The sequence below is a fragment of the Cydia fagiglandana genome, chromosome 17, assembly GCF_963556715.1.
Source record: "Cydia fagiglandana chromosome 17, ilCydFagi1.1, whole genome shotgun sequence".
In the NCBI taxonomy this organism is placed as follows: domain Eukaryota; kingdom Metazoa; phylum Arthropoda; class Insecta; order Lepidoptera; family Tortricidae; genus Cydia; species Cydia fagiglandana.
This window is the reverse complement of record NC_085948.1, coordinates 5,638,758-5,657,432: the sequence shown is the minus strand read 5'-3', so window position 1 is coordinate 5,657,432 and position 18,675 is coordinate 5,638,758. Positions and strand designations below refer to the sequence as shown.

Genomic DNA, 18,675 nt, shown 5'->3' with positions numbered 1-18,675 from the left:
TGAAACCTTTTGATATCTTGTTTATTTTAAAATATTTCTGTACTTTCACATATATATTTTTTTATTGATGTTCGTATTTACGGCAAAGTCGCTAAACAGCAGCAACCTAACGAAGTGAAGTTGAGGACGTAATATAAAACCGTGGCCTTGAATGTCCAATACCTCGAATATCCATTTTCCTCGAATGTCCAATTCGTCGAACGTCCATTTACCTCGAGCAGAGTAAGTGGCAATATAGACGACAAAGTTCAAAGTAAGTTCCAATTATAAATATTGCATTCCAATTATCTTCCTAGAATCAGCGTGTGGCGCCGGCGCTATGACGCCTACAAATTATCCTGCCGCGGCATGCGTAGTGTTGGTTAGGACTCGAACCGTTAGAGTCCGATGGTTTAAGATAAGACTAGACTCCATTTTTCAGACTAATAATAAGGCGAAACTTGAATTCATTTCTACGACCCCGAATATTTTGTAGAGACTTGAGACCTTTTCAGAGAACTCTGTATTTTTTAACAAAAATATTCAAAACGCATATATTGCCTTAACATAAAATTCATGAGTTAGGTAGATACACAAATCATACAATAACGTCTATTTTATGTCCATTTTATTTAGATAAAACCTACCTAACCTAACTGGAGTCTTTATTGGAAAGCCCGCGATCTTTTGACTTGAGCTTGAGCTTGAGCGTGTTTCTAGATAAGTTCTCTTTTGGTTTTCTAATGCACCGCCTACAATATTTTCTGCTTGGCCTTAAGGTTGACTGGTAGAGAATGCCTCATGGCATTAAGTTCGCCTTTTGTAAATTAAGTTTGTCTTTTGTGCAATAAAGTTTTAAATAAATAATAAATAAATATAAAAGACTCATATCTTAACGGCTCGACTCGTGACTTAAGACTTTTTAAGCAACTTTTTAGACTCAAATGACTCGAGTTCCTGCCATCACTATAGCCATGCGTTCGCCTAAACTGTAATGGGTCTAACCTACCTCAATTGCATTATGCATAACTATAATAACACGGTCGGACGTTAGTAGGACTAGGAACGTGTTGGTAGATAGGTCATGTTTTGCGTTAGGGTGTCCAGGATACAGTATTGTTAGTTACAAATATTATTTTACCAATAGTTTTGGCATTGCGTAGGTTAGGTATATAAAAAAAACATACCTACTTCTAAAAATCATTTATTCGTAAGCACAAATAAGTAAGTAAGTAAAATACACTTTTTGCACCACAAAGAAAAATACAATAACAGATTTACAGTATAAATACAGGCGGCCTTATCGCTGTAAATACCTACAATAGAGAAAATTATACATAACATAGGAAGGAGAAAGTACCACGAAATAGTTTAATTTCAGCATGATGCTGGCGACTTTATAGTCACCTATATGGCAAAGATTTTGAATGATATTGGGTATTTTATCTTAATGAACATATAAAAAATTCGGGCATCTTATTTTACCTCAAAGCCCCAGACAAAAAAGATACCTATAATAAGTAGTTGTTTTGGGTACTTACTTTATGGATATTAAATGCCTGTTTAAATACGTACGTGTTCGTACTAATTCGAAACAGAAGGGATTCACGTAGAAATTACATCGAACCTGCAAATTAATGAAATTATCCCTACTAGTCCTGAAATCATGGATATACACGTCGATAGGTATCGCAGCGGCGCCTCACGCGACGCGGTGAATGCACTTGGAATACTTGGATCCATACACTATTTAGGTTCCCTGTCTTAGTCCTCCCGGCCTGCAATGCGGACAGTTCGAACTGATGAGGAAGCACGCCGGGTGAAATACGAGTATTACGACAGGCAATGTCACTTACGTGATCTTTTCTGGCCCGATGGAGATTTAGGTGCTGATACTTACATCTTTCTTGTTTGCTAAAGTTACGAAATTATAGAGTTATTCGTACATACAATTTATTTTTGATTCCGGCCAGATCTCCGAGGCGCTATAGCCAATACATACAAATAGTTGACTCACAGCTACTATTTAGATTGCGTCTTTATTTTGTGGGTACAAGAAACAGAATACTCAGTGGGCGGGTTCGAGTGTGTTTCAATACGGTATGAAACGAAAACAATTGTTTCTCTATTATAACCAAGCAGCATACTCGTATCGTATTAGAGCGGTACTAAAGTGCAATATAACTATATCTGCTATTGTTTCTTTGCAACAAATGCTTACAAATGCTTGAAATTTTTTATTTGATATCTATTTTCTTCGAAATACAGGGCATGACTGGATCTGAAGGACGCAGTGTTGTGTTTATTATACTTAAACCCCTTTATGCCCCTACCTCTTGCACGCACATGAGAAGTTTCTCAATGTTATCTATTTGTTCAAAGTTTTCATTGTTCTTGACTTGAGTATAGAAGGGCTAGAAGGCCGTTCATTCAGCTTCGGCAAGCCTTTAGTTTGACTTCCACGGTCGAAACACCTAAATTGCTACACATTCAGTGCCGAAAACCCGACTATCGGGTATTTTATGATTGCGTTCTCAGGCCGGACGACCCGATAGTCGGGATCGTGGTACTACAGGTATATATGACTAAATTATTGTGGCCTAAATAAATGTAGTAATTTTACAACGGATTTTCACGTCAGAACTCGAACAATTCGTACATATAGGTGCCTGTACCTATGTACAGTGGCGTTTAAAAGTGCATGGATAGATGTCGACCGTAATGCCTTAATATTATTACGGTTGAAACATCTCCATGCACTTTTGAACGCCACTGTACGTATATATTTTAAATAAATTTGAAATTAATTATTCGCCTAGTTAGTCTAATTACTCTTTCGAGCAGGGCATTCAGAGCATTCCAGATGGTTAAGTCCGTCCTTAATACTCGCAACTAAAAATTGGTTTCGTACTGCCTGTGAGAGGCCAGTGCACTATTGTCTCATTAAATTTTAATTAACTATCCTTAAAAACGTTAAGCTGGCCAGACAAACAACAGTGAAGCCAAGCCAATGACCTTAGACACAAGCCGAACCAATATTATTAGGGGAAAGGGCGTGTTGACGAACTCTAAATGTAATCAGGAAATTGCCCATCTCCGAGATCAGCCGAGTCTTTTTCTCTTGTTCTGTAAGTCTCTCGTTACTAAATTGTTTATGGTGACATTTGTTATGACAATTTACAGATGTTTATGGGATACATGTGTGTGCACACATAATCTAAATAAATGATTAGATTTGTTCTGCGAGTCGAATGTGAGACGATGAAATTAAATGAAAACACTGTGTTATGTACAAACTTGTTTTGTGCAATAAGGTCAATGTGACTATACCCGTCATAGGGACTATACCGTCCACTAGCGTTATTCTCGAACAACGAAGGACATTGATAATGATAATTTCGTCGACAAAGCAGCGATTGCTTTCAGTTTCAGCAATCAAAAGTAAATGGTTTTTTTTCCTACGATTGAAAATGAAAGAAATATACGCTCGTGGACGGAATTGTCCCTATGACGGAATTAGCCACATTGACCTTACAATAATAAAGTGTTATTGCTACTACTACTACTACATGTAGCTGCTATTTTCAGCTATATTCCATTAAACCCCCGTCCATATCCCTTCAAGGTTTCAGTTTGCGGTATTACAGCCCCGAAAGGAGCAAGTCTTTGAAAGGCTAGGTCCATTTAGAAGAGAGCGCTACATCAGAGGGAAAAGGAAAATAAAAAGCACTCTAAAACCTATTAAAAGCAATAGTTTGCTGCTCCGCCTCTCACTTAGAGATGCTCGATTCCTTTTTATGAAGTGTCTTTAAAAGCATACATTTTCTGGTTCGAGTTTAAACACTTTTTGGTGTTTTTCATAAACGTCTACCAAATCTAACATGCCGTTGATAATAGTTGGTGTATTTCCGTAATTTTTACTTAAATTGTGTTTATTAGAATGAGACAAAAGTGTACAGAGGTTTGATATATTTTATAAATTATAAATAGGAGTGTTAGGCTAAAACTCTTGCCTTAGAGAATCTCAACCGCTCTCAGAATGTTAATGTTGGCAGATATAACAATTCTGGCATACTAGTGTAATAAAGTTGCTTTGTTATTTCAACATTAAAATCTCTCGAGATCCTTAAATATGTATTTGTCTGAGTCCTTGGTAATATAGTGTTTTTGGTGAGTTATGCAACATATTTTGCATTGATGAAATTTAACCAGGATCAAGTATCCTCTAAGGATTTCAGTTATTTTAGAAACATTCAAATCTAGAGCCTTGCTATTCGTTAGGTACGCGACTAGGGTTTCTGGCTTCTCGACCTTTTTAATTTCTCGAGGCACGGGAATTCTCGACCAAGATTTCTCGAGTTTCTCGAGTACCTCGAGAAATTTTGAAAGCTTCAAAAAACACCATGTTATTTAAATTTTCTTGCTTTTTTACAAATCAGGTGAGGTCAATAATCAAACATATGGGACATTTTTAGTCACCCAAATTGCACTTAATAATCAAAAATACAACAACAACAAAAAACTATAGGTGCAGGCGTGCGCACCGGCGATGTGTTATGGTATAGTGTATTTCTTTATTCCGTATTCAACAAAATGTAAACAAACTACAATATTATCAAACTGCACAACGGGACTTAATCGCGTATTTAAGTTTTAAGATTTACCTCCGACGTTACTACAATATTATGGTATTTTATTAGGCAGCAATATTCAAGTCAAAAAATTTAACTCGACGTAATACTACCAACGTAACAATAAAGCTGCTAAAATTTTAATATTTTGCTAATAGGAATATATCGGGATGATTTGATTTATCAATAGTAATTTAGTTTTGTAATATTTGTTATTACACTTATCACATGGTCCTATAATTCGTTACAAAAAATTTTAAAGCGTTTTTCAATAAAAAGTCACTACATGAATGTCATGTTCAAAAGTTTCAAAACATGAAAATCGGTTAAAGCTAGAACGATAGGGGACGGATCAAGGTAGTTTTTTATTTGGTTGGTAATAAATGTTTTAAGTAGGTATGAACAATGTTTTTTTTTACCTGAAAACGTAAAAAAAACATTGTTCATATTTATTTAACTACTAGTACAGTCATTATAGATTTTGACCCGTGAATAATTAGTTCTTGGATTTTTTTTTCGTAGGTCCCTCGGGGGGGTCACTGGGAGTGTAAATTCAAAAAGTAGGCTTAATCAGGCTCCTGCTTATATTCAAAAAATGGTTTTTATCCAAAAAAACGGTTTTTCTTCAATAACTCGGCCATTTTTGATTTTAAAGTAAAACCGTAAGGACAAAAACTGTAGGAAATTTGATTCTCTACAAGTTAGTCCAGTCATTATATCAAAAAAACCGACCCTTCCCGTGAATAATCAGTTCTTGGATTTTTTTTTGTACGTCCCTCGGGGGAATCACTGGGAGTGTAAATTCAAAAAGTAGACTGAATCAGGGTCCTGTGTATATTCCAAAAACGGTTTTTCTTGAATAACTCGGTCATTTTTGATTTTACAGTAAAACCGTGAGGACAAAATTTTAGAAAATTTGATTCTCTACAAGTTTGGTCCTCACAATTTTTCTTCTAGGATCGATAGTTTGGAAATAAAATTTGAAAAAAGCGACAAATTCAAAATATTTTCAACATCTCGTTTATTTTCAACTTTACGACATAAATGAAGAGGACTAAACTTGTAGAGAATCAAATTCTGAACAATTTTGGTTCCCACCTTCTTTCCCCCAAAATCGATATTTTAGAAATTAAACCTGAAAAACGCGACAAATTCAAAATATTATCATTATCTCCTATGTTCCACGCTTTACGGCATAAATGAAGGGAAACGAAGTTGTAGAGAATCAAATTCTGAACAATTTTTGTCCTCACGGTTTTACTGTAAAATCAAAAATGACCGAGTTATTCAAGAAAAACCGTTTTTCGAATATACACAGGACCCTGATTCAGTCTCCTTTTTGAATTTACACTCCCAGTGATTCCCCCGAGGGACGTACGAAAAAAAATCCAAGAACTGATTATTCATGGGAAAGGTCGGTTTTTTGGATATAATGACTGGACTAACTTGTAGAGAATCAAATTTCCTACAGTTTTTGTCCTTACGGTTTTACTGTAAAATCAAAAATGGCCGAGTTATTGAAGAAAAACCGTTTCTTTGGAAAAAAACCATTTTTTGAATATACGCAGGAGCCTGATAAAGCCTACTTTTTGAATTTACACTCCCAGTGACCCCCCCGAGGGACCTACGAAAAAAAAATCCAAGAACTAATTATTCACGGGTAGGGTCGGTTTTTTGGATATAATGACTGTACTATACCTAAAGAAATACATTATAGACACATCACGTGTTATACGCGTGTTTTCTTTTTACTTATCACAAGAGATTTATTTCTCGAGTTCTCGAGGCATTGAATATTTTTTTCCCGTCTCGAATTGGGACAAATTTCTCGAGATTTCTCGCCTCGGGAATTCTCGAGCAGAAACCCTATACGCGACTGGTGCTTTCCTCATTTTGTCGGCTATTCTACGTTCAATCTTATAGAGTATGACACTTAAGGGGCCCACTGATTAACAGTCCGCCGGACGGTATCGGCCTGTCAGTTGTTCGGAACTGTCAAAATTTTGTTCTAACTGACAGGCCGATACCGTCCGGCGGACTGTTAACCAGTGGGCCCCTTTAGTGTTATTAACAGCATACTAAAACTGATTGAGCATTAGTCGCGCCATTATGAGGCGTAGAACATTACGTGTTCTTAACTTTTATCAGCCCTCCATCGGGCTCTTAAGTACCCAAAGTTTTTCGTTACCTCCTAATAGCTTCAAGTTGCTAAATAAGCGCTTAATAGCTTTGCCACTCAGTGGGCATAAAGTGGTCGCAATTTTATCGCCTCTGAACTTTACCGTCACATTCTAAGAAGTATGTAAGCGCGATAGTGACGCATGCCACGATAGACGATAGAATTGCAGCCATCGTCGTTACAGTACTGCTTTTCATGGCTTATCAAACATCACTAAAGGTAAGTAAACCAGTCTAGGTCCGATCTCTGATTACATATAGTTGTTAAGATTCTCCAGATCTCTTTCTAATGGTTAACTGGTATGAGTAGTAATAGGGACGGCTGAAGTTCACACGTTTCTCGTTCAATGACCTCGAATGTAATGCTTTTTTATTTATTTTTGTTAGATATGTACTATTTTTATACGCAATTCTTTAATTTACGCCGTTTTCTGTATATTGTGACATAATATCATAAATTTGCCTTTAAAGATTTGAAGTGTGTTTGACATGCAAACAGCGGTTTGAAAGCAAAGCTGACACATCTGAAGCTTCTTTAGCTTTTTAAATGTATTTTATGAGTCATAAAATGTTTGCTTTACGACTGAAGTTACACTTAAATTCTATGAATTAGATTTTCTGTATAAATACAGAAAATCTAGATATGACTTGGTTCAAAATAAATAAAGATGACATTTAGACATGAGGAGGTAGCGCTTTTAAAATGTCATAAAATGGGTGGTTTGTTTGCTTTTAAAAGGATTTTCCACAGCCGAAGTATGTAAATATTTGTAGAACGAGGAAAAATCCTTTGACCACATATTTTAATCCAAAGGGTAGGCACTTCTAATCTTTTTAGCAAATTGTTACCAAAATTTCATTTTAGTGGCTAGTTGGCTACCCCGACTGTCGCAGAAAGTATCGTAATGTTTCCTTTTGGCTTTCAGGATTTTAACAACCAAAATTTGAAAGAGAACAGTCCGATATCAGTCACCATTACCTATTAGTATCCTTTTTCTATAGTTCGTTTTTTTAGCATTATAAAGAACTTGAAAGAAGGTAAGCGATCTAGACATGTCTTTTAATTGAAAAAGGCTTTTTAAAAATCGGTGACAATGACTTATGAAAGAGAAGAATATAAATGATCGTATTAGATGCATAATTGTTACATATTTGCCGTAACTTATTTTTAAAATGTGTTTTTCAATTAAAAGACACATCAAGATTGTTTACTTTATTTGTAATGCTAAAAAAAACGAACTATAAGTCAGAATGTTATTAAAGAGCTCGTCCTACCATTTGGACATAAGATTAATGAAAACGGGTCATTTTGCATGTAAATCGCTACTACTGAAGTGCGCAATTGAAGGGATGTTTACAAAAACAACATAACTGACTACACTGGTTGACAGCACCTGAAACGATTTACAATGTTCTTAAAAAAGTGTCAACCACTCTAAGCAGTTATGTTGTTTTTGTAAACATCCCTTCAATTGTATATTAATAATACAATTTACTAAATATTAGTTATCACAATGAATTGACGTATATTTAGAAACCTGTTTTACGTGTAATTCAGCTCGCGTGTTGCATATTAAATCTGGTAATTTCACCCAGTACTTCAATTGCTCCAAGTAATTCTAAACTCGGGGCGTAATATCCCAGAGACCTTGAGCGGGGGTTTGTAAAATGTTGACACGCAACTGAATTCCCTGGGCGGACTCAGCCTTGAGTGTTGGCCTCTTGTTCGAGAAGGCGTTCATTTAACCCTATTAGGGACATTTGACATTCCTTTCTAGTCATTCGATTGCGAACCGTTTGTTATTGTAGAGATGCGTTTTTGTTTTAAGTCTATTGACAACTTAGAGCATTCAATAACTAGAGTCGCCTTGCACAATTGTGCAAACTGTATGGACTGAAGTTTATCGTTGACGTGACGTTGACGGTTACATACATGTGACGTGCCCCTCCTCCTCAAAAATCAGCAGACTGTTTTTACAGAAAATGACAGACAATGCGTCTCCAGTTAGTAAATTCTCCAAGATTGACAAGTGTGTTCGCGCTATGGACTTAATGATTTAGGCTCAGTTTGACTGTTAGACCAAATGCCGCAATGTAACGAAATGTATGTACTGTAATTAATGTGAGTATTTGTACGATGAGAAAAAACAATGAGTTTTTGATTTAGAACGTTAGTTAAAATGAAGTGTGGATATTCGTGCCCCTAGGCTAAAAAAAATATTGTACAATTCAGCGTAAAATATTTCATGTGACGTTGGAAATGTACCAAGTTTGCGAAAAATTGGATCCACATTGGAAGCGAAATTACAGTTATAGCTGACAACGACTTCTCCAATCCCTTCTTTAGGAATTGGCGCACGACCGAACTGCATGTGGAATGGGAATTCAAGTAACTTTCAGGTGAAATGGTAAAGAAAAATAAGACTGGCTGATTGTATAAAATGTTGTACTACGTAATTATAATACATGAATTGAGGTGAATCCAAGATATACAAGATACAATACTATTGTTGGAACAAAGGCCGGTAAATAGGGCCGAGTGAAGCGAGGTCATTTTATAAACACGAGGCAGGTAATTCCTATTTAATTACTTATGATTGCTTAAATAACTACTTCTCAAAAGAAATTGTACATCACGAGAATCTATACTAAAACATAATTCGTTAATTATGGTCTTGTTACTTAAATATTAAATCATGTTAGTACGTTTGTGGTACTTTAAAAAATTGTTTCTGCATTTTACCCACTAAACTTTTTTGCCTTATTGTATAGGCGTTAAATATATACATACATGTAGTTTGTAACGTCGGCAGTATAAACCTCTTTGTTGCATGATAGTATTTTGCGCAGCCTCCATTGTTCCCGAACAGAATAGGCTTGTTTCAAACCATATTCTTTGTGAAGAGTACGGTCTGACAAAATACTCGACGTAAACTTTACCAGGAATATAATATAATAATGTAAAAGGTTGTATAATAATGAAAGCTTGAGATTATTTAACCTTACTTTGTTTAATCGTTACGTTATACACACATTTCCGTCCTCTCATTTCCCTGCAAGTTTGCTTTTTAGTTTCTTGAAAACTATCACCTATTTTGTACCTACTGCATGCAATTTTTGAAACCATTATTATTCGCGTGAATACGCGTTGGGAATGGTAACTTATTTTGTGATATCATCATAAACCTTGGTATTCCGTTGAAATCCCTTCATACTTAATAGCATATCTATACCAGGGGTAGGAAACTAGACACCGTTCGGGCCTTCTCGGCTCCGTTCGGCTCAGCATTGCTCCGAGCAATTGACGTCCCATTGCGTGTAAGAGATAAGATAATAACCTGAATTCTGACAACCCTAAATACCCGAAAGGTATACCATACATAACAAAGGGACAGCATGATTCGTCCCTGTAACGCTGTCAAACTTCGGTTTTGTAGTTCTTTGTCTATACATACTTATTCTGTGTCTATACCTATGCGGCAAAGATAACTTTTTTGTTTCCGTGTTCCCATTTCCCTGCTGTCTGTACTGTCGCGCATCGAAAGAATGTCGTATTTAAACGCCCCTCAGCCTCCAGCGCGAATGGCTGCACTCCACGCCAGACGACAAAGCTCCAGACACCTCGGCAGTCTGTCTAATGAAGTGCGTACAGCGTACACTGCACTGATCTCATGTTCACTGTCAACAATGCTGGCTGCAGAAAATAAAGTCGGACCACGTTTTCCATGCCAAGTGTTGCGTCAAGTATGGAACATAAGCTAACTAAGGAATTAAGGATTGTTACTGCCAAGTTTGTGCAAAGTTAACATAGCCAGACTAATCAGACTATCATATTTAGTAATGAGTTCTCTCTTAGGGTTTTGAATGGTTTTCACTAAACTTCAAAGACATAAATACTAGAGTCCGTCTAACTAAGCTAAATCTGCATCGACTTTGAGAGGCAAAATACCGAAGTGCCAGAGAAAGCTTCATATTTTCATATCATTTGTTTATGCCGTCTGTACAGAGTTATCATTGGCCCGACTCTACGCTATACATATATGTACAACATGTACTTTGCTTGCAATATCTACTCTAAACCCATTATTATTTCTTCTGATTTTTTCCTGAGAGGCATTTCCTGAGTAAAAAGTTGATTCGATTTTGGTCTGATGTTGTAATGGATAACACAGGTATATTGAGAAGTAAGTAAATCCGGAAGGATGATGCTTTACTTTAGGGAAAAGACTTCTCGGAGTTATGTTAATGTAATCCAGCGTGTTTGTGCGTGGGAGATTAAATTCAAATACCCCTTAATATGGTTGGCCTCAGAAGTCATTGAGTTTGTTGCCGATTTTTGAATTCATTTTTATGATAATACTGAGCGTTACAGCCACTACGGTAGTCGTTGTTTTTCGATGCGGAGTGTGCCTATTTTTGTACGAAAAATCTGTCAACAAATGGAATACTCTTCGGATGTCCATGGCTGTTTATTCCGACCTCGAAAAAGCTACTCGCCCGCTTCAACTGAATGGTTCTTGAGATGAAACAGTGGCTCTTGTTTATAATCCCAAAAGCGCCGGATAAGCTTCAGATTAAATTCAAATCTGGCATCTGTCTCGGGTTTCCGGATATAATCAAAGACAATACTGCTCGCTGAATACACTGGAAGTTATACTTTGCTCGTGGGATTGCGGAGAGAACGCATTTTCCTAGAAATGAAATTGTGAAATCTAAGCTTGGTTGGCCCTCGAAAGTAATGGGTATTATTGTAAAAGTTGTTTCGGAGAATGCTTTTACAAATGTACAAATACATTTCTATTATAGTATTGCAGACATTGCATTCTGACTATAGAGGATATTTTTAAACAGACATGAAGCATCAAGACTAATTACTTCGTTAAAAGGTCAGGTATCTCAGAGAATTCCACTAAAAAGAAAATGCGAGCTTTTCTGAATTGCCGACTCGGCGTCTGATGAAAATTTAATTACTGGCCGAGCATAGGGCTTTCATTTCATTCTACGTGAGAACATCAACGCACCTTAAGTAAAAGGCCTAACATATTATACCCACAACTCCTATAAGGCATATGGCTTAGGGATTAGCAACGATTAAGTGCCTAGTAAGTCTTAGGACTATGATTAATTGAGAAGGCTCAGAGACATCCTATAGCTAGAACCAGGCGTTTTCTAGTTTTCCGTAAAACGAAACTTAAGTAACCGTTGAATTTTATCTCTTCTTCTTCTTCTAAGTCTGTCCCTTACTGCTGAGGATCGTGACTCCGCTCGCAAATTTTTCGTATGGCAGCTCTCCACTTTTCCCTGTCGGTGTCGGTGTGTGCTTAATTTTATCACTAATATATTATATACGAGTATAGTATGTCTTGCCACTAGCATAGTATAAAATCACGTTCACGAGCACTTTTTCTGAAAATTGTAACATATCAAAAGTGTCTATTGTAGTATAGAGGCCGCATTAGGTCTACCTAATTTTTGATATATCCATGTCACCGTTTTATATACCTAACCAATTTATATTACTAAAGAAACGGTTTCTTCAATACTTCCAAAGGAATACAAAATGAAACAACTATCTCTAACGATAGTAGTCTAGAAAATTCCTGGCTAAAATTAGCCACAAGTTACAACATGTAATAATTCCATACCATCCATTCTACCCGTGTTATACTTATAAAAACTTATTACAAAGTCGTATCAAGGTGGCTTTCCGATACTCCCTTCATTTTCCTTCCCCGAAAAAGTTAGTCTTTGATGCTAATCAAATTATTTGTATGCCCGACCTTTACTCTCGGCAGGACATTAGTCCATCCATTAGGAGAACTTGCATAAATTACGTTTTTAAAATTTTATGTCGAAAGTGGAAATTCTAATTTAAAGTTATAATTTGTACTTGTTACTTTACTTAAAATTCCCTGTTGTTTGTTTTAAAAGTAAATTTAATGCTACTTTGTTATTCATAATATAAATTAAAAAGCGTTACGTGCGCGAATGCACTGTGCTGAGTTTCGTTTAATGTGAAATATCATTAAACAATAATCACGTTTAAACTTTTTAACTTCATAATTGTTTCAACTTTATTGTATGTAGGTGAAACTACGGTTTTTTTTAAATTCATTAACATTAGCCATGTACAGTCACCACACGGGATTGTTATGCCATTTAGGGTTCTTGCTCAATATAGCGTAAGTATTGAGCAACCAATTTAGTTAGGACCCTAATGCTCTAGTTTCCTAGGATAGCGTTGCCGTCATATAGCGTCCGTCTCCATACAAATACTACGACATCCATATTTAGCCGTATTATTTAGTATGGAGTCGGCCGCTATATGACGGCACCGGTATCCTAGGAAAACCGATCTTAATGGCGTTACAATCGCGGAGCGTGATAAAAGAGACGTAGTTTCCCTATTCCTTAGTTCCCCTTACACGTGTTATCAAATTTCCATTACTCGAACGCGCCTAATATTCGAACTACGTCCTTAAAAAGTTCACCGGACGTGCGGTTCTGTTTTCGTATTTATTACCGCACGAATTCCGTACAAGCTGAAATGGGCGCAGTTTATTTTAAATTAAGGTTGGGTTTCGGTGAGCAGGTGCGCTTGAAAAGTCTGAGGTGTCGTTTTGGGAGCTTACTCGGGTCGCGTTATTAGTCTTGTCCTTCTTTATTGGAATATACGAGGGTCTCGACTCCGCCCCAGCCTCCACGAGTAAGAGCGGCATTTCGAACTTAAAACTCCGATTGACTTGACATTAGTCTCACTGTACCTCGTTCGCACCAGTATTGGAGTGAGCTAGATATGCGCTGTAAGTAATATAAAAAAAAGTTAAGATTTTTATAATTTACATGCCTCTTTAGATTGTTTTTTTTTAGCGATCGTTCAAAGCCCATTATTATAGACAAACCAGTATAAGTCTTACCTTTGTAACATATATTAGTTACGTACTTATAGATCTTTTTGAACTATAAGTTTGGAGTACAAAAAAAGTAGAGGGTTTGTCGTGACGTCTAGATCGCTAACGTCATAGAAGGCGCAAATGCTGAAAGGAATATTTGCTCGCTTGATGTTGATAGTTAATGGGAGCGAGAAAGACGTGGGAGTTTAATGAAAGTATGGATCATAGCACAATATTGCTTTTAATTAAATTACGTGAACTCTCACAGATACCTACTGTTTTTGTACGTTCATCTTTGTGCTTTATTTAGGCGGATCAAGTTTGCATTTTAACAAGATCGTCTTTTAAAAGCAGGAATGCGATTTTTAATTTAAATGGAGTTTTAAAAGACGGCTAAATTTATTTTATTTATACGTATACTTATTAGTATTTGACCACTTAGAAAAATAAATAAATAAATGAATAAATAATGAATATTAAAGGACATTTTTTTACACAAATTGACCAAGCCCCACGGTAAGCTCAAGAAGGCTTGTGTTGTGGGTACTCAGACAACGATATATATAATATATGTATAAATACTTAAATACATAGAAAACAACCATGACTCAGGAACAAATATCTGTATCATCATACAAATAAATGCCCTTACCAGGATTCGAACCCGGGACCATCGGCTTCATAGGCAGGGTCACTACCCACTAGGCCAGACTGGTCGTCAAAAGTAGCTTATAAATAAAAGCGAATTATCTGTCGCAGGATGTCTCTACCCACTTCTACCTCATTAAAGTTATGCCTAAGTATTCGCTCTGCTAATGAAATTTCTCTTCCTAAGTGTAACAGGAATTAGCACAAAAATCTGCCACATTAGCACATCAATGTCTGCACGACCTCGTCACGGACACGTGGCTGTTTAGATGCGCACGTGTCGGCCACACGTGTTATGTTTATTACATGTCCACACAGTTGCAAACTGCACTGTAACCTTCCAACTGGAAAAAAGTTCTGTCACAAATTTAAATATGATAAATACCTTGAGGCATATTCAGATAGTATTTTTTGTTATAAATCACACAGGTTAATAAATCAGAATATCGCTCCTTGAGCCCGATTCTGATTTACTTGTTTCAATCTTATTTTGATACGACCCGGAGATCAGTCACGCTGATTTGTGCATGCAAAATGAAATTAAAGTTATACGTGAGATCCACGCCAATCACCACGATCGGCAAGGTTATACCAAAACCAGTTAAAAACCATGAAATGAGGTGTTTTTTATTAGTGTTCCGTACAAAACATTGTTCACGGATAGAGATGGGTAGGGGTGAGTAAATACTGAGTATTTACTCGGTATTTACTCAAAGCACCCGATAAATACCCGTATTTACTCATTTAGGTGGGTAAAAACGATTGCTTATAAAATATGCAAAAAGTGAGATTTAAGAACAAAATTGTCTTTTATTGAAGAGTGCTAACGTGTATTAACAATATCTATAAAATAAAAAGCATAGAGGGCGCTTAATTTAGGAAAAAAGGTAATTATTTGTGAGAGGCAAATTGTGATAACAATTTTGTTTTAAATAAGAAGGTATTTACTTAAAAAATATGAGTACTTAAATTCTATCGATGTTCTAGATAAGTGCATGTCGCGCAAAAGTGCGTGTTTACGCGGCACTTACTACCTTTTATTAAGGGTTTTTTAAAGAAAACTCAAAAATGGCTCAACCGATGATGTTCAAAATATTGTTTTTTGTACTCTATTATACGGCTAATCTCCCGATATGTTTTTATATTTTTTCTGAACTTTGGTTCGAAAGTTATAGAGAGATAAACATTATTTTGGCCTTTCGAAACGGTTTTTTTTCCAAAAATATTCAATTTATCCAAAAATGTTCTTAGAAACATTCCAGTTATTTTTGAAGACCCATTTAATGACGTGCAACACGTTGGTGGTTTCTGAGATATTTTTTTGTGACAATTAGTTACATGTATGGAGTGCCCCTCTTAAAAATACATTTCTTTCAATTTTGAGTACTTAATCCAGTAGCGGCTTGCAATATACACCTATATTTCAAATTTATATGCCCCTTTCAGCACTCTAAATAGTTTATACCCACCAATTTGGGTATAAACGAGTAAATACGGGTATATTGAGTAAATACTGAGTATTTACTCGGTATTTACCTGTGAGTATTTACTCACTACCCATCTCTATTCACGGAACACTTATGGGATCACTTCGGTCTTGCAAATCAGTTATTTATTATTATGCTCTCGCTCTATAATGTAACTATTGATTATAAACAGTCGGCGTGCGTCGTATTTCAGAGCGTAGCGCTTCTACAAAGCGCTACGCAAGTGCTACGACATGATAGCGGTTACGAACTTTTGGAGCATTCCACGCATTTTATTTCATGTGTTGCGACTTTTTTTCGGCATTTAAAGCAGGAGATTATTTTTCTGTGCATTATTTTGACAATTTTTCATAGAAAAGGAAACTCTTATACCTGCAAATCTTTAGAAATTTCGTGTTCGTACAGGATAACGGTAGGCAATTTCATGGAATGCTCCTTTTGTTATGTAATGACCAACCACGTTGTAGCGTCGTATATTTCTTGGAGAAAATAACCTGATGTTTTTAAATCATTCTGTTTTTTTGAAGTTCCATAAAAGTTGCCCAGTTCATAAACTGCAGAAAAATTATAACTAACTGAACTCCATAAACTCGTTGCAAGTTTTTACCGTCTAGGGGCCCGATTCGGATTGTGAAATAGACATCTATTAGACATCTTTAAGACATTACCAAGATACGATAACGATATGTTTAAGATCTAACCTGTCAAATTTGACATTTGCGCGATTCTGGGGATACTCTGGAACGATTTCCACAGGATATGACTTAGAGATCCAATTCACTTCTAATAGATATCTTACTCTATCTAACGTAAAAGTGACATTGATTGCCCGAATTGCGCTGCAAAAGAGATCTAGTTGATATCTAAACTATAACGTATCTTGAATGGATCTAGTACGTGTCGTCTCTTGTGAATATCTTGAAGTTCGAATACGGCAGTAGAATTTTCTAGGACCTATACGTTTATAGTGCTGGACGCTGAATATACAGGCACCGTTTTACGAAGCTGTAAAACGTGCCTTTGCAGGCGGCCTGCGACTTGCTCTGACTCTGAGTTAGTTTGATGAGATGTACTTATAGTTTTGTTTAGGTTTATTCCATTTAAAAGGATGCTTTAACTATCTACAAAATAAATTTTGAAACTAGTTACACTAATTTTATTTTCATTCCTTCAGAATATGGTGTTATATTTATTTAACTTCCACTACGCAAGACGTTGTTTCGCAGTCATGCGCTACGAAGAATTGCGCTGTGACTTGGTGCCGAATTATAATTTTAAAAGTCTGACATTGATTTGCTTGCAGTGATCGCGGTCATATGGTTTTTATATTTTGAAAGCCACTTCATAATTATTTTGCTTGCTATTTGAGTCAGTGTCAGTACAAAAAGTACTGACGTTAACTGAAGTAGCATGACAAATACGAACGTTTCGAGAAAATACGACGGAAAACAATTATGCACAATATGCACTACATCGTTACAACGAACGGTACAGCCACCGTAAGGGCTGATTTAGACAGTGCGCGAACTCGCATGCGATTTTAGTTACATTGCGGACTGTGGTTTACGTCCAATTCAATCCACCAATCAAAACCCGCAATGGTATGAAACTCGCATGCGAGTTCGCGCATCGTCTAAATCGGGCTTAATACAATCTTGCGCAGCGAACTGCACAAAAATATGTCATGCTCTTATGAGTCTAGAAATAATATTGTGTCAGGTACAGTCAACAACAGAGCTATGAATACAGGCAAAGTGCCAAAAATATGTATACACAACCTTAATGTACAGGCAATAAAGTACTGTATACATATTTTTGACACTTTGCCTGTATTCATAGCTTTGTTGTTGACTGTACGAGTAGGTATTTTTGCGCGTTGCGTCCAAATAAAACTGTAGTGAAAAAGTTAATAGCTTTAGTTTTTCCCTAATTACTTTTAGACAGAGATGAATCGCTTCGTCATTGGCAATTTGGCAGTTACTAATTATCTGAGATAAATTATCGTTTCAAAAAAGTAATAGCAAAAATTATATTAAATGCAGATGATATTCGACGTTTCTAGAGTCCGTCTAAGTTAACTTTGCACCGAAATTAACAGTAACTCGTGGTAAGGGTGCGGATTACCGATATTACTAGATAAGGGTAATTTCAGTGTTTGTCGGGATAATTAATAGTAACCGGAGATCTAATATTTGTCGCGCGTCTAAACTATTCTATTTTAGGATAGGACATAATTCATAGATTGAATGTAATATAGCTTTTTACTACACATCAGTGGCGGCGCGTCAAACATATCTATAGGCAAGTCGGTGCTAATTTGGCTTACATATTTCCTTTGCAACTCTGCTCAAACGTCCAAAAACAGGCAAGCCGGTGGGAATCGACTTTTATGGACGCGCCGCCACTGCTACACATGTCGGTCAATTAACTGTGACTTATCGTAAACCGTGATTTCCTGATTGTTCTCTATTAGACAACTTTCACCCTTTTAAGATTTTGGCTGGAGACTGTCCTTGTAAATACAGGAGTATTCGAATTTTAGTTATTAGATCTGTTTCCGACATGATACTCATATGACAACGTCAAAAGTGACGTTTTTGGTTGAAGCAATGTTGACATTGACAGTCAGTACCATATCGGAATTCGGAACAGATTGAATACGTCTGATTCCGTGTGATTTTTTCATGGCATTTGTTCTTGATTAAAACGCGTATAATGTAAATATAAAAACTACAATTTTGCGTTAGCCCCCCCTTAAGTTAAGGTGGGTGGAAACAGATTTGATAAACTTTCGTTAAATAAAAAATGCTAATTCTTACTCTTCTCCTACCTTAACAATGTTCGGAAGAATAGCTAACT

The 18,675-nt window shown here is 36.3% G+C and overlaps 2 protein-coding genes across 2 annotated transcripts in view; one reads left to right on the top strand and one right to left on the bottom strand.

Annotated features, from left to right (window-relative positions):
* The window catches only part of LOC134672869 (uncharacterized), a 267,272-nt gene that overhangs the window by 2,496 nt on the left and 246,101 nt on the right, over window positions 1-18,675 (bottom strand). The window lies entirely within an intron of this gene.
* LOC134672984 (kinesin-like protein unc-104) overlaps window positions 1-18,675 on the top strand; it is a 160,832-nt gene that overhangs the window by 2,195 nt on the left and 139,962 nt on the right. The window lies entirely within an intron of this gene.